Source organism: Mauremys reevesii, linkage group 10 (genome assembly GCF_016161935.1).
Source record: "Mauremys reevesii isolate NIE-2019 linkage group 10, ASM1616193v1, whole genome shotgun sequence".
NCBI lineage: Eukaryota > Metazoa > Chordata > Testudines > Geoemydidae > Mauremys > Mauremys reevesii.
This window is the reverse complement of record NC_052632.1, coordinates 79,653,595-79,676,412: the sequence shown is the minus strand read 5'-3', so window position 1 is coordinate 79,676,412 and position 22,818 is coordinate 79,653,595. Positions and strand designations below refer to the sequence as shown.

Below are 22,818 nucleotides of genomic sequence, written 5' to 3'. Positions count from 1 at the left end.
AAGAGGCTCAGGGAGGCTGCTCAGGGAAGCGACCAGTAGGAGGGAGGCTGTGAGAAGCAGCCAATCTGGGCCCAGTAGGCCCATATAAAAAGAGCTGCAGGGAGCTTGAGGAGAGAAGACTGTGTCCCTAGCAGGCTGCAACCCTATAGTACCTTGGACAGAACAATGCTAGCAGGGACCTGGGCAGTAGAGAAGCAGCTCCGGGACTGAGTTAGGATGCTGTGGCTATGGGGAAGTGGCTCAGGGAAGTGCAGCAGTAGTCAAAGCACAGGAACACAGTAGGTGACTATGTTTCAGAGAGTCCCTGGGCAGGCCTATGTTCCCTCCCCTCCAGCTACTGAGTAGCAGCTAAGGGCATGGGAGACACCCAGCAGACAGCAGGGTTAGGAAAGATTGTGATTCCCTGGAAGGGGAGGACTTAAGTGACCTGGCCAGATGGCCAAGCCACAAGGAGAGAACTGAAAATCCCAGAGAGAGCGGAGCAGCAAATTGAGTCAAGACGGGGGAAAGCGATTGCAGAAGGAAGGAGAGACTCTACCTTGAGCTAATTCCCAAAGGGGTGAGGAAAAGGTGCCAGACAGCAGTGGATTCTGTGCCTTATGACAGATTGCTTTTAAGGTCGAATCTTGTAGCAATTTATATGCTATAGCAAATGCCCTTATAGGCCAGGAGGGTATGAAGTTTGAGCCAGACCATTCTAATCCTCTCTAGATGGAAAGCATTAGCACAGCCTTTGAGAGAATTAGATTCAGTGGGGTGTATCCAGCAAGCAAAGTACCAAATAGTACTTTTTCCTAGCTCCATGAGCCAATAGCTTCCTGATCTTTTGCCGTCTTATAAATAGAGGGAAATGAAATCAATTTAATCCAAGCCCAGTGCGTATTGGTTCATAACCTATCTAAAGCACCCCTGAAAGAATAAACCAGCAAGGAAAGAAATCACCTCCTGCCCTGCACCGTCTGCTACATCTTCCAGCTCTTCGGAGCGCAGTATTTCTCTCTCTCTCTCTCTTTGGATCTGTTTGTTCATTTCAATTTTTACATGCAACCAAATTGCACTGCAGTCTGGTCTTATCCCCCAGTAACCTTTAGCAATAAACAAGGGTGCTGGGATAAGCATGAAAGGAATAGCGTAGCGGGATTGGAAGGAAGTTGATTGAAAGGCTCGTGCAAAGCAGGGCTGCTCAGAGGATTCAGGGGGCCTGGGGTCTTCGGCGGCAGGGGGCCCCCACTTTGGCGGTAATTTGGCAGCGGGGGGTCCTTCCACTCCGAGACCTGCCGCCGAAGTGCCCCGAAGACCCGCGGCAGGAGTCCTCCACTGCCGAATTACCACCAAAGACCCGGCACTTTGGCAGTGGGTCCCACTTGGGCAGTAATTTGGCGGCGGAAGAAGCTCCGGGGACCTGGGCCCCGTGAGGGTTTTCCGGGGACCCCGGAGCGAGTGAAGGACCCTGCTCCAGGGGCCCCGAAAAACTCTTGTGGGGGTCCCTGTGGGGCCTGGGGCAAATTGCCCCACTTGTCCCCTCCCCCGCCCAGCAGCCCCAGTGCAAAGCTGATCAGAAAATGGATTGTGTAATTGTGTGACCTTTGCCCCCGCTGCTCGGGAAAGCCATTGAACCAATGGGAAGATGAATAATATTAGAGACAGCAGGGGTTTTTTTGTATAGGCCAAAATTTTCAAACGGTGGGTGGCCCAAGTTAGGCCTCTAAATCCATATCTGGGTACTTAACTAAGTGGCCTGATTTTCAGTGGTGCTGAGCTTCAGTGGGAGCCGCCACCTCTGAAATGGAAGCTCAGGAGACCTAAAACCTTGATGCCCAAATCCACATGTAGGTCGTACAACAAGTCCGGCTGACGGCTGCAAGAGGGTGGGGCCTGTTGAGTGCCAGGAAGAGGACGGGCGCAAGCCTGCCCACAGCTAAAGGCCCCTCCCACAGCCTAAGGGGAAGAGATTCTGAGCCTGGGACACATGAGTATGCGGGACAACAAAGGAAAAAAACAAGGACAAGTGTGAGGGTCAAAGAGTCAAAATTAGGGAATCTGAAGGGGACACCTAGCAGAGAACCCGGACAGTGCCCGCTGCTCCTCAAAGATGTCAAGGGAGCCAGCGGACACGGCCTAGAGGAACTCTGCCCAGATACTGTAAAAGTAGGATCAGGAGGAGCCGGAAAAGGGGTGGAAACCTGGCAGATAAGTGTGCGCCAGGGTCTCCGTCATGCCACACAAAGAACAGGCATTGGGGATAGTGGTGAACTGCCCCAGGTAGACACCCATACTCACGGCTCCATGAGGGAGCTGCCAACGAATATCCCCAGCAGACCATGAGACCATGGTGGAGTAGAGACTGGCCCACCGGGGTTCCTCACCTTCAACAGATGGCAATAGGTCCCGCCACTTAGTATCAAGGTGGGACACGAGGGTTGCAAGAGGGTGGGGGAAGGCAGGTATGTTAGGCCTACAATGATAAAGGCCCTTTTCCCTACAAGCTGAGAAGGGGTTACCTCAGGTCAAGTAGGGACACCTGGGTCAAATTAAGGGCTGCCTGAGACCATTTAAAACCCCTCCTCTAGCGAGGAGAGAGAAACTGCTGCAAGGCTAATGGCAGTAGGGAGATAGGCTGCTCTCCCCCCCTGTAGGGACAATAACTAAAACTGAGTGACAGTTTAGGGGAAGGACTGACACCCTGGGGCCGACAACAGTTCCACAAGGAGGCGGCAGGGAAAGGTAACCCACTTTGTTTTGGGGTTTGTACATTTGTTTGGTGGAGGAGCACTCCTTGGGCCTGCCCTGAGCCCTACCTCAAAAATACCCTTAAGTAAACCCAGAGGGGGAAGACAAACACTGTTGCGAGGGGGCAGATTTACCCCAGATCCAGCCACCCCCAGAGGGGGAAGTGCAAAGTCCGGCTAGACAGAGGAGGTGCCTTGCCACAGTAGTTAACCATAGAGCCTGATTCTGACCACTTTGCATGGGCAGCTCCTGCTGAGGGCTTGTACACTGCAGTGCTTACTTTGGTGTAACATAAGTCACTCAGGGGTGTGGAACAGCCACTTTCCTAACTGATGTAATTTACACCAGTCTAAGCGCTGGTGTGGACAGTGTCATGTGAGCGGGAGAAGCCCTGACACTGAGCACCTCTGAAAATACAAATTCCAAAACATGGCTTTAGAGGCCTGAGTTTGAGTCGCTCACAATTTGAAAGCTGGCCACAATGGCTCTCCCTGTGTACAAGATTTCATTTATTTTTAGAAAATATGGTGAAGATGCAAACTGCAATTCACTGCGCTCTACAAAACTGTGTGTTCATGCAAAATGCCTCCATGTCCCCCAGGTGGACAGTGGTAGGATGATCAGACAGGAGATGTGAAAAATCGGGACACTTTTTTTGGGGGGGGGAGTACAGTTGCCTCTATAAGACAAGTCCCTAATATTGGGACATCTGATCACCCTAGGACACTGGGGTTTTGTGCATTCCCCCTGGTTTATGAATCCTGCATTTCACAAAAGTTTTGGTTCTCCATCCCTGTATGTTGGTTTTCCCAGCACTGCTGCAGCTTTGTTTCCCTAGCTGGCAGGGCTCGGGGCTAGCAATCAGCATAACATAGGAGTTGCCATACCGCGTCAGACCTAAGATTTGTGTAGTCCAGTGTGTTGTAATGAGCTGTCCCAGATGCTTCAGAGGAAGGTGTCAGACCCCATGGTAGACAAAGATGGGACAATCTGAGCCTTACGTAAAGTCTCATCCTGATCTCTAATAGCTAGAGATTGGATAATGCCCTAAAACATGAGTTTGAACAGCCCTTCCACAAAATGTTATCATGATGATAACTTTGGGAATCTTGACATCCACAGAAATGTCCAATGTCTTTTCTGAATCTTGGCCATCTGCTTATCTTGCTGCCGGGTGAAGTCCTCAGTGGAGGGAGTTGCCCTGAAATTTTAGACCAGGGACTGTGCCCTGAATCAGAACACCCATGAGGAAGATCAGTTGGGGTCTATCGCTAAATCTGTCTCCAATATGTACATCATACACAAATGCATGTAGTATATAATGTCTATATACGTAATTGGTCTCATCCTCATTTACACCAAGGCCTCTTTACACCACTTTGGCAGCATAAAGGGGCTTTCAAGCAGGCAGAAATGCAATTTACATCCATTCTGAGGCCAGAGTGGTGTAATGTGGCCTAAAGGTAAAGGAGAACTCAGGCCAATGTGTATATAGTATGGGCTAATGTTAGCATATGTTCCCTAATTCAGAATAGCTACTGATCAGCAGCATAATTAAAGTGCATGGGAAACCCTGGTGTTCAACAGCTTGTTAAAGAAAACCCAGGAACAACAATAAACAGTGAAAGCAAAGTGATGTACTGCAGGAGCTGAGTACAGCAACCTATTTCCATACTGGGAAGAAATCTTAAGACAGAGAATGTGGGAAAAGATATCAGTGCAGCCACCAGAGCTATCAAGGTCAGTGTAAGTGAGCTGCATTTGATGCTAGCAGACTCCTTTCCAAAAGCCCCGTTCAATGTGTGAATGCTTCACTGGCTGTTCTCTTTGAGCTTGAATGAAGGCGAAATTACTGTTAATTAATGCTTCACATAGCAGTTTAAATCAGCCTTTGCCATAGCGAATAGAGATACGCAAGCGGCCAATTATCTGTGAAAGTAAACTGTCTGTGGATAATTGCAAGTGCCCCCTTAACATGGGACTGAAGATCTGTCTTCTGAGTGTGCCTTATTAACGTATTTGCCCCATGTCTAATCCACCCCATGGATCAAGGTCAGTCACTTCAGTACATTACACCAGCAGTGTATATGGCCCAATGCATCGGGGGGGTTCTGCTGTTACACAACACAGACCCCCTCAACGTCAGCAACTCTATGGTCGCTGTGGATGTTTACATACATGGGATTAGGAGAGAGCATTTTCCATTTAGGCTACAACTACACTCCACACCACTGTCAGCGTACACGTAGCTACACACCGCAGGGAAAAGCAGGCTGTGTCCACACTGCAGTGTGTGGCTGTGTGTCAGTGAAAGGCTCAGGAAATGAGAAGGCAGCCAGGAAATGCTCTGGCACCAGGGAGGCAGTGGGACACAACACTGCTCAGAATAGCAATGAGTAGAGAGCTATTTAGGGTGTGTACTGTGGCTTATACCCCTACCCGTCCGGTGTGTCTTTGCTCTGTTAATCTAAGACAGGCCTCACGGTCTACACTGCTATTTATACCTGTGCTGAGGGTGGGAGGAGGCAGCTATACATGTAAGAGAGGCATGCAGCAGTGTAGACGTACTCTTCATCAAGCAAATCTACATTCAGATCCTCATTAGTCTCCTAAAGCTGGGTGTCATTTTTCAGCCAAAACTGTTTTTCAGTGAAAAACCCAGATGCTGCAATTCTGAAATGTTTTGCAAATTTCTCAGTTTTGCTGAATTGTTTAGGGTAAAAAGAAAATCTGAATTTAAATATTTTGATTCTTTTTGGGTAGCAATTCATTTTTTGTTTCAAAATGCCCTTGCATTTTAGTTTTTAAAAATCAAAAATATGGAAAAATGGTCAAAATTGAAATGAGATGTTTTGATTTTGTTGTAAGAAGACTCTACATTCGAGCAGCAGTGACATTTTTCTTTCAACTCTTCAATGTGCCAGAAATTTTGAAAAAATTGTTGGATTTGACCCAAAACAGTTTGTTTATTTTTTAGAATTGCTGCTGACCCCAAAAAATCTGTTATTCTCACAGCTCCATTCCTGACTTTGTTAGCAGGCAGCTACAGTGGTGCTGAAAATGGCTTCACTAAAGCGGTGTACTGTGGTGAATTTGGCCCAGCGTTTCCAGGTTCAATAATAATGATACAATGAACTAATGACACAGGAAACTTCTCTCCCTGACTCAGCTCTATTCACATTAGGTGCCCAATCTACTTAAGTGCAACATGACACCAAGTGATGGAGCACACCAGATGCTAGACTGTAATGCTGACCCATACTCCTGAGGAGAATCAGAGTTCTTACAGCCCTTAAGGGACTTGTGTATATTACTGTTGTGCTGGTCTTACAAGCAGTTACTGAACATGCTATTTAACACACACCATCTTCCAGCTGGGTTTTGTTGACCCAGGCAAGTCTTGCTAAAGCTAAAAGTCTTGACATCTGCCTGTCATGTAATTAATCCTGCCGAGACCAGAATAAAACGTGCAACTGCCCACAAAGCAGTCAGGTGAAGCTGCTGCCCAGGGAGTCTTACAAATCCCAAACTCTGTCCTCTTCCTACTCCTCTCCTCTGATTTGGGTATCTCTCTTACTTTTGCCCCTCATTCTGGTTAAATCTACATAACATTGTCCTTGGAAAAAGAACATAGAAAGCCAGCACATCAGATTAAAGCAATGGATCATCAGCTCTGTTGTGCTGTCTTTCCAATGTTTCATCCTACTCAAAGCACCTGGCCATTCAAAAGGTGGGAGGATGTTAACAGGACTCAAAAGAAGCTGAGGACTAAGAAGAACCCTGTAAAAATAACTATTGAGAGAGAGCAGGGGAGAGAATGCTTGTAAGATGTGAACAAGCACAAATAGGCCAGTGTGTGTGATATGCATCCTAGGGTATTTAATTTAATTAGCTCAAAAACTTACTCTGAGCCATTGGTTCAAATAGTTATGAAACTTCATAGACATCTAGTGCAGTACCAGGTGAAAGGAGTACTTTTTTTTTTTATTAGAAAAGCAAAGGGGGGTACTGATCTTCCCAAAAGGAAAAAAGGGCTCTCCTGGCAATTACTGCACTGGGAGTCTGATTTCTGCCCCCAGGGAAATAATGGGACTAAAATGAAGGTAGAAAATAGCTTGCCTCTAGTTGTGTCTGGCCCTTACATGGCTGTGAAGTGGGGCAGGAAGGCATATGGAGCCTCCCCCACATCACACCCTAGTGTGGCAGGTATAAAATTGCAGGCACTGCTCGCTCCATATTCCTCCTATGGCCTATAGTGCCTCAAAGGGGTCAAAATGGAGTAGGCAGTAGACAAGTTTGTGAAGGGAGCGGTGCACAGGGAGGAGTAAGCTAATTCCCATAAAGCCATGTGGCAGTCTGGCATTCCCCTTGCACAGTGGGGAGATCGGGAAGGTATTGTGCCTCTCTTAGGAAGAAAGCCTTGTGGTGCTCCCTGCCAGTCCACAAAACCACATCTTAAAGGTACAATCTAGCCCCAGCTATTTAGGATTTGATCCTACAACCCCTGCTCACGTGAGTGCTCCCATGGTGACGCCCCAGCCTTTGACTTAAGAGACCTGGATTTAATTCCCTGCTCTGCCACAGACTGCCTTTGAACTTGGGCAAATCACTTACACTGTGCCTCAGTTTCCCATTTGCCAATGGGGATAATAGCACTGCCTAATCTCACAGGGGTGTGTGAGAGTAAAGATTGCGAGGTGCTCAGATACTGCAGTAATGGTATCTTAGACAGACCTGAGGAAATGTTGCAGGATTGAACCCCAGGAGGATAAAGCCACATAAGTTTGCAGAGAATAAATCTTACCAGGAAAACTTGATTGCTTTCATGTGATGTAATTACAGAGTGGCTGGATGAAAGGAAGAGAGTAGCTGTAATTGGGAATGTGCTGAGATTTTAGTAGCGCACTTGATATCTTGTCTCACAAATAATAGTACATTCAAATTCAGTACCAGTTAAGTACTAGCTACTTTATTGTAAGAAGCCCTTCTCAGCATGGCCAGGGGAGAGTCCAGGTAGGATGAAACTCTGCTGCTCTCTGAGAGGATGTACTATATAATTACCTCATCTCCACCAAATGCAGGGCCGTAGATCAGGAGAGGAGATCACTTATCACCACGTGTTGACTAAAACCCTTGCTGCCATTTTCACCAGGACTAGAATTAAATGCAGTCAGTCTCCTTAAGGAGAACTTCAGGCCAACTGGTGTAAACCATCATTGTTCCTCAGACGCCAGTGGAGTGACACTGACTTAGACAGGCTGAGGATCTGGCCCTTTTATGTTTTCTCTACGTTTGCCACTTGGATGTTCATTTCTGGCTGATCCAGGATTGTCTGTGATCCATTGGGATCCACCCACGTGTCTCCAAATAGTTTTCAAATGCCAAAGGTTCTGTTTGTGTTGGGAGATTGATATCTTGCTGACATTATGATTCAGGTTTCCAGCAGCAGGTATGAGGTTTTGCTGTAGGAAATGAGCTTATTTTTAGCTGATGCATTCACTGGAGCTTTCTGCTTTGAGCAAATGGATTTGTGTCGGGGGTCCTGTTTCTCAGATAATTGAATGTAAGATTTTAACTCTTGCTTTTAATACTGTACTTGCTGAAGTAGTGAATGTACCTCAACAAATGCAGGTCTTCAGTTCATATAGGATAACGACTCACAGTTTTGCTTATCCAAAGTGTTCTCAGACTCCTTGACCCCTTGGATTTGAAGTCCTCACCTTCCATTGAACCTCTCCCTTCTTTCCCTTGCATAAACAAATTTATCCCTGGGCCATATGTTGCCTGGTATGTAACCAAGATGGTGAGTGCCTTGATGTGGAGTCTTTGTTTTAGATTTTCTAAAATGGATTCCTACAGATACACTCCTAAAGTCAAATTTAGACACTTAAACCAGTGACAACCATTTTTTTGAAAGTCTTGGAAATCATCCCCTCTCCTGGGGGCTGCACTCTGGCTTAGACAGGACATGACCCAGGGAGAAATTAGATCAAAGGAGAGAAGAAGCAATTGCTTGGGACTAGATAGGACAGCTGGGGGTAAATGGCATAACTAAAGTGACCAGAATTTAGTCTACAAACGGCTCATTGAGACCCTATGTTAGAGCTAGGTAAAAATCAGAATTTCCATCCCATGGACCTTTCAATATTTTTACATTTGTTTTGGTCCCAAATTGGTATGCAAACAGGAAATACCAAAGTTTTTTTCAAGGAACAGGAAGTTGCAACAGATTTTTATTAGGAAATGTCAAAAAGTTTCATTTCTTCACTTCCAAATTGAAATATTCTATTTAACGTCAGTTCTACAGTAGTCTGTGTTTCCCTGCACTGTCATGGTGCCTCCTGGGAATTGTAGTTCAGGTGCTTTGTGAGCCCTGTTTAATGGATTGGGCTCCCCAGATGAACTGTGACTCTCATGATGCACTGTGGATGTGTGACTTCCATGATGCACCATGGTGATTCAACCTCAGGTGAGCATAATGGGAAATGTAGTTCAGCCAGGGAATCTGGCCCATTGAGGAGAGTGGAGGTGTAAAAAACCTAAACGACAAGTCCCATGATGCACCGTGGTAGCTCGGGGGCAGGGGACTGAGAATAATGTCAAACTGACCCAAAACTCAACATTTTGATTCAGTTTGACCTCACCCCAAAGAAATATTTTGTTTTGATTTTCCTGATGGAAAAAGCAAATAATGCTGGCAAAATGGAAAGTTTCCTGCAGAAAATTCTGATTTTGTGTAAACCACGTTTTCATTTAAAAAAAAAAAAGAAAGTTGACTGACTGAACATTCCCGCCCAGCTTGAGTTAATGTACACATGCCTCTGGGAGCTCATGTCTGATTTATGTATGAGTGGAAATAAGGAGGCTGGTCTCATCCTGCTCCCTGTTGGGGCACATCAAAAGAACTACCCCTTGGCAGCTAGTTTGCCTCTGCTTCTTTTTCTGTGGGAGCGTGTGTGAATTTCATGCAGGTGAAAGATGCCAGAAGGCCGGTCCTGACCTCCTCTCCTTCATCTCAAAACAGGTTCTCTAACTTCAGGCAGAATCAATACAAGCTTCCCCCGTCAAGCCCCTCATCCCTGAATGGGAGACGTTGCCTCTACTGGAGACCAGACGGATTAGTCCCCCTGCCTATTCTATTGAGTATTTTTATTACAGAAGTGCCTAGAGGGCCCAGCAGAGATTGCAGCCCCATTGCGCTAGGCGCTGCACAAACAGATAGGAAGAGGCAGTGCTTATCCGAAAGAGCCTATATCCAAAAGATGGGACAGGAAAGGCATAGACAGGTGAAAAGATTTGCCTGAGGTAACACAGTAAGCACAACCGGAGTAGAACCTAGGCCTCCTGAGTGCCACTCCCATGCCCTATCGGCTACACTACCTTGCCACTATTCTCACGTCATCCTGTTTTCTGACAATGTCCCTTTGTGACATGGATGTTTGTCCACCGGGGAAAGGCCTGAGACCTGCCACACTGGCTGCTCAGGAGCTGGGTAATCTTCCCATGCTGTCCAAGCAGGAAGAGATGCAGGTCAGCGTTGGGGTGAGGCTTTGTGGGGGAGCTGGGGAGCTTGTGGCTATTTCGCACGGCACCTGGCTTAACCCAGTGCTTTAAATACCTCATTTCAATGAACTATAACCTCACTCCTAAATCCTTTCCACAATGGACGCCTAACACCCTGTCCCTATGGACAATGAAGCATGCAGCATGCTTTTTCCATCCCCTTTCTTTTCTTGTGCATCTCCTGAACAAAGAGAGGGTTAAAGGCTGAACTCTGGTTTGGTTGTCTTAGAAATGAGCTTGACAATCAAAGAAGGGGAAGAGACAGACCCACTTGCTTTCTGCACAAATATTTCCAGCATGCAAATGGCTAATAAAGTGGATAATGTATTGATTTAACCTTTAAGCAAGAAGGGATTTGCTGTGCTTCATCAGCGGCAAGCCCCACTACTCAGTCTGAGAGCATACAGTGTGTGTGTGCGCGCACACACATACACACAGTGGTACTCCAGTCACATGCCTCAATCCATGTGAGGGTAGTTCTGACACGGTGCAGGAGACATTCGCCCACGCAGATCTCATTAGTTGTCTAGAACAGGGAAGGAAATTAACATGACTGACTGGAAAAGTCTTAACCCTGATTTCTCCCCTCCAGCTTCCCCCCCCCTCCCACACACACACAAATTGGGGGAAAGAAAAAAGCTTTCAATGGAGGAAAATAATGAGGGACAGCGATGAATTTTTAATCTGGCCTGGAATGTAGTTGTAATGCATGGATTAGTGCCTTGGGTTATATATTTTTAAGCTGTGTTTTTTCGAGGGATACAAGGCTAGGCAAGTTCTTTTGCTGAGTGGCGTTTAGGAGGGAAGTGGGCAAGAGAAGGGTCACTCGAATGGAATCTGAGTGCATGAATGGGAAGATTTTTAAAATGCATCAGTGTTAGGCAAGTGCCTAAATCGCACTGATTTTTCTCATTAGGTGCCTAACTGCCTTTGAAATCACCCCCAAAGGGCTGTTAGGGAGTGACTTGTGCAGTTGCACTGCTCAGTGGGGGAGCTCCAGGGGAATTCTCCCTCCAGGGTTGGGGGGATGCTTCTTGGTGTCCCCCAGCATGCAAGGGCAGCGTGCCCCCGCTACACTCCTTCAGGAGATAACGCCTGTAGTAGCTTCTTCTGGACGCCCAGTCAACTCTGCTGGCTGGCATGGAATGGACAGGGGGATGGACATGCTCTGTCCTCTGCTCTTCTCTTTAGCGTCTCTCCCATTCTGTGAGCGCAAACCTCAGAAGTGTAAGGGGTTTCAGCTGCACTGGGCTGCTGCACAGGGGAGGTTCCTTGCACCATTCCTGCTCCCTTGCATGGTCCTGGTGCAGCAGGGCACAAGTGGGCCCACACTGTGTGTGCATGTGGGTGTAGAGGCATCAGGGGTGACTCCAGAGTTAAGGCTCCATTGAATGTGCATAAAAATGGGATTTAAATTTGCTTTTTCACACTCAAATGACTGAATTTGATTTCTAAATTTGGCCCAATACCTCTTCAGACAGTTGAATTCTCCCCATGAGTTTTCTTTTCTGCCTCAGAAAAAATATTTACTAACTTTTGCAGCAGATTTTTTTTTAAAATGCTCTCTCTGTGATTTTTATCCTGTCTTACCCGAAGAAATGTGAACTCTAGCTAAAGAACAACCATCCCCACAAACTCCCCTTAATTTGACAGACCTTGCCCACGTTTCACCAAGATGCATTCCTGGAACTTCTCAGCTCCATCAGCTACCTTTCTCACCCTCCCAGCATGGACCCCTGGTTAAAAGCAAAATGTCAACCAAAAAAACTGAACACATCTTTCCAAAATCCTGACCCATCCCTTAAGAATGAGATGGAGCTAGATACATTTATGAATGGGATTATATTATTAATATTTATTTATTCGTATTATTGTGGTGCCTTGGATGAGGGCTCCATTGCACTAGGTGCAATACAAACAGGATAAAAAGGCAGTCCCTGCTCCAAAGAGCTTACAGTCCAACGGGGAGGTTGCCTGTATAGGAGGGGCTGGACTTGATGAGCCAGGAGGTCATTTCCCGTCCTTTGTCCTCCATTCCTATGAAGAGAATTGTTCCAAGAACTAGAGTCATTTGGGAGCATCAGTGTGTGTGTGTGTGTGCGTGTTACTTGTGGGGTTGGGACTCTGCCCATCCATACTGACTGTACTGTGTACAGTAATTTGTTACAATCCTTGACAGGTAGAGTAGTGAGACACACATGGGCCTCAAAACTTCAGCAAGGGCCCAGATTCCATGTGTTCCATCCCGTATATCAACTAAGGAATGGGAGGACATTAGGCATCAAAGTGGCTTGAAGCCACCTTTGGGCATCCTTCATTCTGGGCTATGCAGGGAACCCCCATGCTACTCTAAATGGCACCTCATTATAATGACCTCCTATGGGCCACTCGGTTGGTGCACTTAGCCGTGCACCCTTCTGATCCTGTCCTTCCCCCACCTCTCGACATCTGCACAGCTGCTGAGACATGAAGGAGAGCTAGTGTAGAACCATTATATTGGCTGCTCTCCTACGATGGGAGGTGTTCTCTGAGGGCTCTTTAACCCTTCTACATGCCCATTTTACATCGCTGCTGCAGCAGGAGAGTAAGGGAGAATTTGGGTCAAGGTGAAGAACATATCAGCACATCTAGCAAATGGTGATGCATATTATGGAAAAACGTATAGCTGATGAATGGGGGGGGGGGGGGGGAGATCCATTCCCTGGGCTGGGTGGTAGTGAATACTTGGAGCCAGGGGAAAAAGAGTAGATGGTATAAAGATGGGAATACCACCTTTGATTCTCCTCTTTTAATGTGTGTGTCCACACACCAGAACAGTGAAATGCAGTTCTCCCCATTACGGAGACCTCTTCAATTCTGTGCAGAAATCTATACTGTAAACCTATAGGAGTTTACATGGATTCAATATGAATCCTCAGATCAACTCATTTCTTTGCTTTGTAACCTCACAGCTTCCCAATCTCCTTCAAAGCATAAAAGCACACCATACTGAGCAAATGTCCCTGACCAAAGGGCGAAGGCACATTTAAAAAAAAAATCCTGTTAAAAATTCATTGGGGATTTTCTGAGGCTGGGGAAACGTTACATCTCAGTCAGAGAGTTCTTTTGATTAGCCAGATTTTTAAGAGGAATGGAACACTGTAAAAATTCCCCCGACAAAGAGGTCGGTCCAAATGTTGATCAATAAATCGCCCCATTTTCCATTTTTTTTAAATAAAAGCAGAAAAATCTCCTTTTATTGCATTAAAATGGTGAGGTATTGTCAGAAATTGCTGATACTGTCCGTTTCCTCAAGGCAGGGTTGTAAAAGGGGAAACACCTGAACATCAGATGATAAAAGAATATTTCAGACTCGGGGGAGGGGTGTCTCACCCACCTGGGATTTCATTTAATGAATGTCAGATTTACACACAGCATTTCAGGAGCATCAAAAGTATTTGGCTAAACAGACCAGTGGAAAACGACATACAGGGTCCATGATTTGGGTATGAGGGTACTTCAATCCGAGACAGCTGCATTAGGTTCTCTATCTTCTAACATTGATTTTTATACATAGCCCATCCCTAGAGTCCGTGGGTTTAATGTGGCTGCTTAGATTGGTGTAGTCAGTCAGCTGCTGGGTGTGGAAGAATTCTCATTTGCTTGGGACACTCTGGTAGGACCCGGAGTCACTGCCATTCTCTAAGGCACAGGGCAGATAGGGCCACGCCTCACCTGCCATTGACTTCAGCAGGGTGAGGGTTTCACCCTAGGTCTGTGCAGGTGCAACTGCCGTTTTTGTTGTAATGTAACCTGGCCCACGGGAGCCAGTGTTAAAACTCCCACTGATATCACTAGTGCAGAACCGGGCTCTTAAATAGAAACTGGGAACAGTGCCCTGCGGCTAGTGGGTTTATTGTTCTCTGAAGGGTTACATTCTGCTATTCCGTTTCCCCCCCCTCCCCCCGCAAGCCATCAAGGACCCAGCCTGCCATGGGATGACGCTGTGCTATTGCAATGGAAGGGGGTGGGAGTGAAGATGTTTGGTGTAGGGGTAAGTTGGGGATTGGAAGCAGAGAATGGAGGACAGATGGATTCACCACAGTGCTGATCTACTAGCAATCATCCCATGCACCATGGAGAAGTGGCTATCGCAGCCTAAGGACTGATGTTTTGATCATGGGGTAGCCCTACTGCCACTCCGTGGCCTGGAAAACAGAGAGAGGAAGAGAGGAGCGGAAAGATCTATTCCCTGACTAGGTGGATAGTGCATGTTTAGAGCCAGGAATAGAGACTAGATAGACTCAGTGTGAGGAAATTTCCTTGGCAACCTGGGGGCGAAGAGAATATCTTCTGTGCCCCAGCATGACTGCGCATACCCATGCTGACCCTGGGCCTTGATGTCCGAGCTGGATTTGTCCTGGAGGGTGTTGTTAGGGAGCATGCCAAAGTACCGATTTTATTTCCAGTGCTTTGGGCTAGATGGTCACAAACCTTTATTGCTCATTGATAATGGATGGGTCTGAAATAAGTACCCACGCTATCCTTTGCCTCCCTGTGCACATAACTTTCCTGCACCATTCTGTGCCTCATTAGGACTGTATTATGGAGACTGGCCTTTTGGCATGGTTAGAGCCAGATATTTTGCATTAGTGCTGCTAATGCATTTTGTATTATTCTAAACCTTGCTTTTGAAAAAAGAGGCTTACATTGCATCAGTGTAATTGGAAAGTCAGAGCAGCTTAAATATTTTAAAACCATTTTTGTAGTGGGTGGGTTGCTTTTATATATATATTTTTTTCCTTGGGTCTATGACTCAGCAGAAAGCCAGTTCTTTTTACCTCTGGTATCACCAGTATGCAGGAGGCATGGACAGGATAAGAGTGGCTCAGACACTCACAATAGAAGGCAGGGTCTGTGTAAAGCAGCCAGACAGGAGGGCTGAGATTCTCAGTAATGGGAGCAGGAGCCTTTCACTTGACCACGGGCCATCTAAGCTGGGAGTCACTGACTGTTCCCCCCGCAAAGAGCAGTGTGATGGCCTTTGTGAAATTCTCCAGGAGCGGAAAAGGGGAGACAATTGTCCTGGGGCCCCAAGCTCAGGGCCCTCCCAAAACATCTGTATCGGCTGTGTAAATAAAGTGAAATGGGAGGGGGTGGGGCCCAGCAAACATGATGGGGCACCAGATTTCTCTCAGCGGACCTGGCGGTGGGAAGGTGTTTGCCTGCAGTTGTGCCTTCTGCCTTGTGGGGCTTCTGCGGGGCCCATGGAACAGGTGGTCTCTCTGCCTCGCTGATCCCTATGCTGGATCAGAGCCTGGAAGAAGCAGCCAGCAGGAGGCAGCTGCTGCAGAAGGTTAGATTTCCTCATCTTGCAGCCTATTGCACCAGCCTCTCCCCTTCACAAATCTCCAGCAATCCCAGGCACCTCTGTACCCACCTCCAGAAGTTGGCCATCTTACGTATTTTATTATATTTCATTTATTCTTTGTATCACAGTAGCATCTCAGAGCCCTATTGTGCCGGATGTTGTACAAACACAGAACAAACAAGATGGTCCATGCCCTACCCCTCCCACCTACCACAGCCCATACCTACCCCTGTGCACTGCACAATCACTACACCCTGTTATACTCCAGCTTCCCTCTGACACCCATCCCCACCCAGCTACCTCCAGAGTCCCGGCTTACCCCTAGGTCTCCTTCAACCACCCATCTACACCCTACATTTCCAGCCAGTAACGGCCCCAGTAGGAACTCATTTCCAGCCACTTCCATAATGTGACTCCGTGTTACAACATGGAAAAGAAACACACGCCAATAGCTAACCATTAAGAGAAGGCGGGTGGCCATGACTCCCTGACAACACCAGTTTGAGAACTTATGAGCTGGGAATTCCCACACAGCTTTTCTGGGCGCCAACACTCTTTACCACAGCAGAGGGCAGTCTAACCTCAGCAAGTTTCATTGGCAGTAACCGACATTTCTGTTCCACTTGCAACACTTTTTTTTTTTTTTTTTACAAGCCAAGTGCCAGTCTCCCATCTGAGGCAAATCAGCGTAGCTCCATTAAAGTCAACGGTTTTCACCAGCTGAGGTTCTGACCCAGAAATCTACATAATGGGCCTCATCCTCAATTGCTCTGCACCAGGTGTCATCTTTCATGATAAAGAAAGTGGGTGATAAAAGCTACCGAATCAAAATGGCAGCAGCGAATCAGGCCCTGTGAGCTAAAAATGAGGAGTTTCCCTTTAAAAGCAAGTGGTTTGCTCAATATAGTGTATAGCAGGAGGCGTACAAGGAAAGGGAGCTCCTCTATAAAATATTTCACTTGAGCCATGGCTAATGCCTCCTGAGAAATGTTGGGGAACATGCTAATTAGTCTGATAGTTCTGCCTGTGTTTCTTATAACTCCTGCATTTCTCATTGTTTAGTAATAGGGTCTTTGCAGGACCCTATTTATCATGCCCAACAGGTTGGACAAACACCTGCCAGGGATGGTCTAGGTTTACTTGGTCCTGCCTCAGTGCAGGGGGCTGGACTAGATGAGTTCTCCAGGTCTCTTCCAGCCCAACATTTGTATGACACAACAGGATGTTTTGTTTCCTGAGGGGCTTATTATCTGCTTTGTTCTCCCATGGGGGCATGGGGAGGGAGTCATTAAATCTAAGAGTATTTTCTTGAAAGAGGAGACTTGTGAGGGGGTGGGAGGGAGGTTAGAGAAATAAAACCAGCACTTATGTGAAAGGAATTCAGTCTCGTTGCTAGTGTGCAAATGTCCACAGCACAAAGCCACCACCATGACTGGTAACTCTCTCTGGCAGCATGAGTAGAGAGGCCAAGGATGGAGTGGGCCATGGAGATGGGAATCTTAGAGGTGGTCTGCTGGCTCCATGTCATGAGAGACTGTTGGGAAGCATGTGTGTATGAGTGTGTGCAAGCATGTGTGCCCACACTAACTGAGCTGCCGTGGGTTCGGTTGGTGTGTAAAGCGTGAGCTGCCTGCAGGAGCACTGGTGGAGATGCGTACCCCATCAGGGGTGGTGACTGGAGGCTTTCTGCCCATGCAGAGCTGAGGCTGGTTGTGCAGAATGCACATCCTCCATCACCGGTCAGTGTGCAAGCAGGGTGGGCCATGCTCTACCCCACACATCTGTGTCCTCTCTGGGGCGCATGGTGTTTTTGGTCACACTAAGACTCAACCACACCTTGCAGGCAGGCAAAAGTCACCCCTCCTGCAGAGAACCATCATAAGGCCCATGCACTGCGTAGGTCCCACTTAAGCCCGCAAAATCCAAGCTAAAGTGGCGATCCTTTGCACAGGGGTGAATTTCCCCCAGGAATAACAATAGCTAGGATTCTGGCAGCCCACTGTGTAGCATGCAGGGTGGGGAAAGTATCAATCTCCCCTCTCACACACCTTCCAAGAGCACCATGTATATTATCTCTGACAGTGGCCATGTATGCTTTAGTGGCACCACAGTTAACCCTGAGTAGCAGCATTGCATTCTAAACCCTGATTTTTCAGTTAATCATTTATTTTTCCTCCCTCTCCCTGCAAATCTTCATCTGGGGCTTACCTTTCTTCCTTTGAAGGCGAATTGTTTTGAACCTCTTCTTGGGGAGGAGAAGGGGGGGAATCCATTTTTGAACTAATCAATAATGAAATTTTTAAAAATTTCATTTTCTCACTTTGAAAAACTGTTCATCTGGATTTTTTAAATACACAGAATGAGGCTCATTATGGAAAACAAGAGTTCTTTTGAATTGCCCTTGGAACTGTTTAATGCATGATTGTAAAACCAAAAAAATCTATTTTTAACTGTTTAATGGAGCATGAAGAACATAATCCAATTCATGGCCAGCTGATCGCATCTTGATCAATACGGATGCTTTGTCCTCTAGAGCAGTCTCTGTATTCTGCTTTTTAACACTCCTTAGCAATCTCTTCTGTGTTCTTTGCTTTCACCAAAAGCTGAACTTAAGAGCAATAAGTAATAGAAACTGGATATCACAAGCAGATGTTTAACAGTGCTACCAGGCAAAAACAGCACACAATTTAAGGACCTGATCCTGCAGCCCTTATTTGCGTGAGTAATCCTCATATGGAAAATCTCACTGCCAGTGAGACTGTTATGTGCTCAGATACCATGGTGATGGGCATGGCATATTGACTTGAATAGAACTTGTGTAAGAAATGAGGTACATCCATGTGAATATAGGTCACAGGGCCAGGCCCTGCCTTGGATTCAGGAGGTGGGTTAGTATTGAGGACAAATCCTAGAACTCAGGCAACAGTCAAAGGATTCAAACTCTAAAACACCAGACTAAATCATCAGCCTCTAGTTCACTGCTTCCCACCCCCAATAGATCTACACCTGTCCCTCTGCCACTCCAGTATTGTTCCCTACCATGGACTTTCTGGGGAATTGTCTGATTTAATTTTAAAAGTCCCATGCAATTAGGCTTCCATCATTTCCATTAGGAGATTGTTCCACAGCTTAATAGAACTCAGCGTCAACTGGCCAAACTCAGAAGCAAATTAAGTGTAGAGAGTCTAAACCAATGTTACAATACACCTACTCCTGGCTCCCCAGTGTTTAACTTAGCTCATCCTAGACTCGTGCACACATCAGTAAGTGGATATAAGTAGATCTAGGAATCTAAGAGGAAAGAAGTCACAATGAAGATATCTCAGCCGTGAGACTTTTCCCATAAATTCCCCACCACCCATTTGAGCCACTCTGATGGTCACAGCAGTGGGAATGCAAGTGAAGCCTAAATGTTGGCACTCATCAGCATTTCAAGCCTCATGTCATATAGCTTTGCTCAGATAGGATTAGATGATGTGCTTAAAATGCCGCCCTGTCTACACTAGAGCTCCCCCTGCTGCTAACATCAGTGGAGCTGAACTGATGGTAGGCAGGATGGAAATTTGTTAGACATCCCCAGAGCACAAAGGAAACTGGCTTCCACCCCTTTACAAGTCACGGTTGAACGTGCCCCAAGAAGTCTTTTTCCTAATATTCATCCTCAATTTCCCTTTCTTTCTTTCTGTTTGAAAGAAAGAACCTCCTTTAACAAATGTCTTTCCTTCTGGTGACCCCATAGCTTCATTATGGAAGATCAGTTTAAAAAAGAATGATCAGGGATCTGTAAAGTACCCGCTGAAAAGGTGTAATCAAATAACTATTTTATAAAACTGGAACTTGCTAGAAGTATGTAATGTATTTTTCACTAGTGCTGGGCAAGAAAGTCACTGTAGACTTATGAGAGTATTAAATAACACATGGGGAGTGATGCACTGTTTCACTTGGAACCAGTTAAACAATGTGGTATTTTTTGGCGTGTAATTGGATGGCAGAAATTTATTGATGCTTGGGAAGATGTTGATTCTCCTCCTCTTTTCATTGTAATTGGGATTTGGGGAGGGAGTTGAACAGTGGCAGTGGCTGATATAGGTAATGGCTGCCCAATGCTTTTCAGGAGGCAACAGCCAGCTTGGTCCACCCTAATTACTCAAGGGCACTGCATCAATCCTAAGCAAATATATTTCCTTGTGAGGATCAATTCCAGTCCCGTCCTTGTGGTGCTAGGTCATATGTTTTTTTTTTTCTCCAAAGTAAAATGAGGCAACTGAGCAATATAAATTTTCTTCTTCCAGCAAGTTGGCAGTGGAAATAATATTGCATGTCAAGCCATTATGTATTTTTTATTAGCAAGATAGTAAAATATTGAAATGACTTCCGACAAAGTGAAGAGCAAAGGAAAACACCCAGGACAGAAGATTTTATCTCAAAGGCTTTAATTGAGTGGTGTAAAACATTTTTATGGGGAAAGAAAGATGGTTTATTTTGCTCTTATAATTATCTACACTAAAGAGTGCCTCCTCTTGAAAAGTGTACTTACTTTGAACTGCATCCTTATTAATGTGTATTTACTTGGGGTTATATATTTTGGGGTGGTTACTGTGTAGAAGAGCATTGGATGTATATCGGACTCTTTCGTGTCCTGTTCTCTTTTTCTCTCCTTTTTTTTCCTGCTCCTTTAAGATTGTATTGACTATGAAATAATTTCATAACATAACACACCACATTAGAATCTATTTGTCACAACACGTTCATTAGCCAAATGCACTGGGCTCTGCTGATCTGGTGTGTAAATCAGAAGTCTAAACACACTGTGGGCTTGATCCAGTGCCTATTTAAGCCAATGAAATGACTCCCATTGATTTCATTAGGCTTTAGATTGGGCCTCTAATGAATTCATCTCCCACTCTCTTCACACAAGAAGCAGAACCCCTGATAGAGACGCTCACTCAGATGTTTTTGTTTGTTTGTTTGTTTCATAATGTTCCATAAGCTCCCAGGTGAACATGTCCAGTGGTGACAGTTCTTCACATGATTTGATTCCCCTCACCCCCCTGGAGACTCAAAGAGATACTGTAATTTAGACAAATATTGTAAAAGAGTCATGTAGGCCCCACTCCAGGTGGAAATGCCTGGTGATGGAAAACACATTTTATTTTGACATTTGGTGTATTCTTAGAATGCTTTGTGTATGTGTTCTTCTCTTCACTAAGATAGTGTTCTTGCAACCACAATAAGGATATGATCCTAACAACGAGATTAGGAAAGCAGAATAGCTGGAACAAGGATGCTACATTTGCTGACAACTGTAGATTTTAGAATCTAGGAACATAGGGCCAAGTTGGGGTTTGAATGACCCAGGAGCAAATGAGAAAGGGGAAATGCTTTATTAGAAGATGGCAGAGAACTGCTATGCATTGAGAAACTTTTCAAGATACTATGAGAGTGTAAAGCTAACAGCAGAAGGTCCCATCTGCAGTACTCCATGCATGAGGGTGCAGATCAGCATAAAGGGACATGATTTGGTGGAATGGACCCAAGAAGTGAACATGGGCCATGTGAAATCCAGCACAAGCTAGTTGTCACTGACAGACACTGAGTGTCCTGGTCAAATGCCAGAGGAACACGTTTCCCCTGTGGGATGGACTGTGTTAGGCACATGTACATGCATAACTGTTTTGTGAGGCCAGAGGAGATGTGCCTGAACTTTAAGGTGACCAGATGTCCTGATTTTTATAGGGACAGTCCTGATATTTGGGGCTTTGTCTTATATAGGTGACTATTTACACCCACCCCCCTCCTGATTTTTCACACTTGCTATCTGGTCACCCCACTGAACTCTGAAACTACCAGTTTTGTTGAGACTGATGCCAGACTGGCTTTTGGCAGATTGTCTTGCACCATCAGTTTGGGGGAATAGTTTTTCCCCCAGTGCGCAGCAACAATTTTTGACCTATAGAGTTTTCCATTGGTGTGTCCCATTCATCGTCCTTAGTGTGGCAGCGTCACAAGCTAGTCCTAGGCAGCCAGACCTAGTAGTCAGAGCCAGAGTCCACAATGACAAGACAGGATTCAAGAGGCCGCTGGTTCAAGGTACTGGAAGGTCAGAAGCGCAAGTTGGGAATCAGAGTCAGGCTGGGTCAGGGTACCAGGGGTCAGAGGCAGAAGACAAACTGGAGTCAGGAATCACAAATCAGATGCCAGGGTATTAGGAAGCACAAGGTATACAGCCTGGAGCAGGGCAGAGCCCAATTGTTCAGACAGTTTCTGGTTCTTGTTACTGGCTTAAGTAGGGTCAGAGGGCCAATCAGACCTCGGGGTGGATCCTCACAATAGGGCTGGACTTTATGTGTTGCCACTAAGCTAGGCAGGCTTGTTTGCTGTCACTTTTAAGGAGGACAGCTACTCGTCCTTTTCTGAAGCAGTCAGATTGTGTATCAGACCTTCCCGTTTCCAATTTACACTTCTTGGGGAAGATGATGGGATGAGTTACATCAGAGCAGCTGCAATCTCACTGTGGTGAAAAATCTATTTCTTTTAAGTCATTTTAGTGCTTGTGGAATGTGCCCCGCTGACCTCTCTGAAACTTGAACATCTCTGTCAACAGACATAGATACATTATAGGGGTAATGGTGCAAGATTCCCTCGCTCCACTTTAGCAGCATCAGGGCATAACTGAGAGTGTGAGGAAGAAAGTTCCCCTGCTGAGTAAATTTATCCCACAATTGCCTACTTCATGGTTTCTTGCATCTTCTTCTGTAGCATCTGTTACTGATCACTGTTGGAGAGAGGCTCCTGGGACAGAAGGACCACTAGTCGGATCCAGTATAGCAGTTCCTAGGTTCATAAGGGGCCCCATTGTGGAGGGACTACACCTCTGAGTAATTGGACAGTTTGGCCTCTCAGCTGAGACTCCATCTACACAAAGGTAGTTTCAGTTCTATCATCTTCCCTGGCTGAAGTGCAAATATGGATCCCATGGATGGTTTTCTTAATAGCCTTTTAGAGATTAGTCCTTCCAGGACCAAAAAAATATCTGGCAGTGAAATTAGAAAAATGGATGCTGAGTTTTTAAGAATATGCACATTGAACATCAGACGACACCATTGCACTTCCTGCAGCAGCTGCTGCCTACAACCAGCAGCTCAAGGTGATTTTTTTTTTTGAGACACTGGATC

The 22,818-nt window shown here is 46.0% G+C and overlaps 1 protein-coding gene across 2 annotated transcripts in view; it reads left to right on the top strand.

The window, feature by feature from the left end:
* Positions 1 to 2,582: 2,582 nt before the first annotated feature.
* CACNA1H (calcium voltage-gated channel subunit alpha1 H) overlaps positions 2,583 to 22,818 on the top strand; it is a 581,666-nt gene continuing 561,430 nt past the window's right edge. The window contains exon 1 of one of the 2 annotated variants that reach the window (XM_039490763.1): positions 2,583 to 2,724. The gene's annotated coding sequence lies outside the window, so the exon portion shown is untranslated. Of the gene's footprint in view, positions 2,725 to 4,270; positions 4,471 to 22,818 lie in introns of those variants that run through there. The other variant, XM_039490762.1, reaches the window with a different exon arrangement.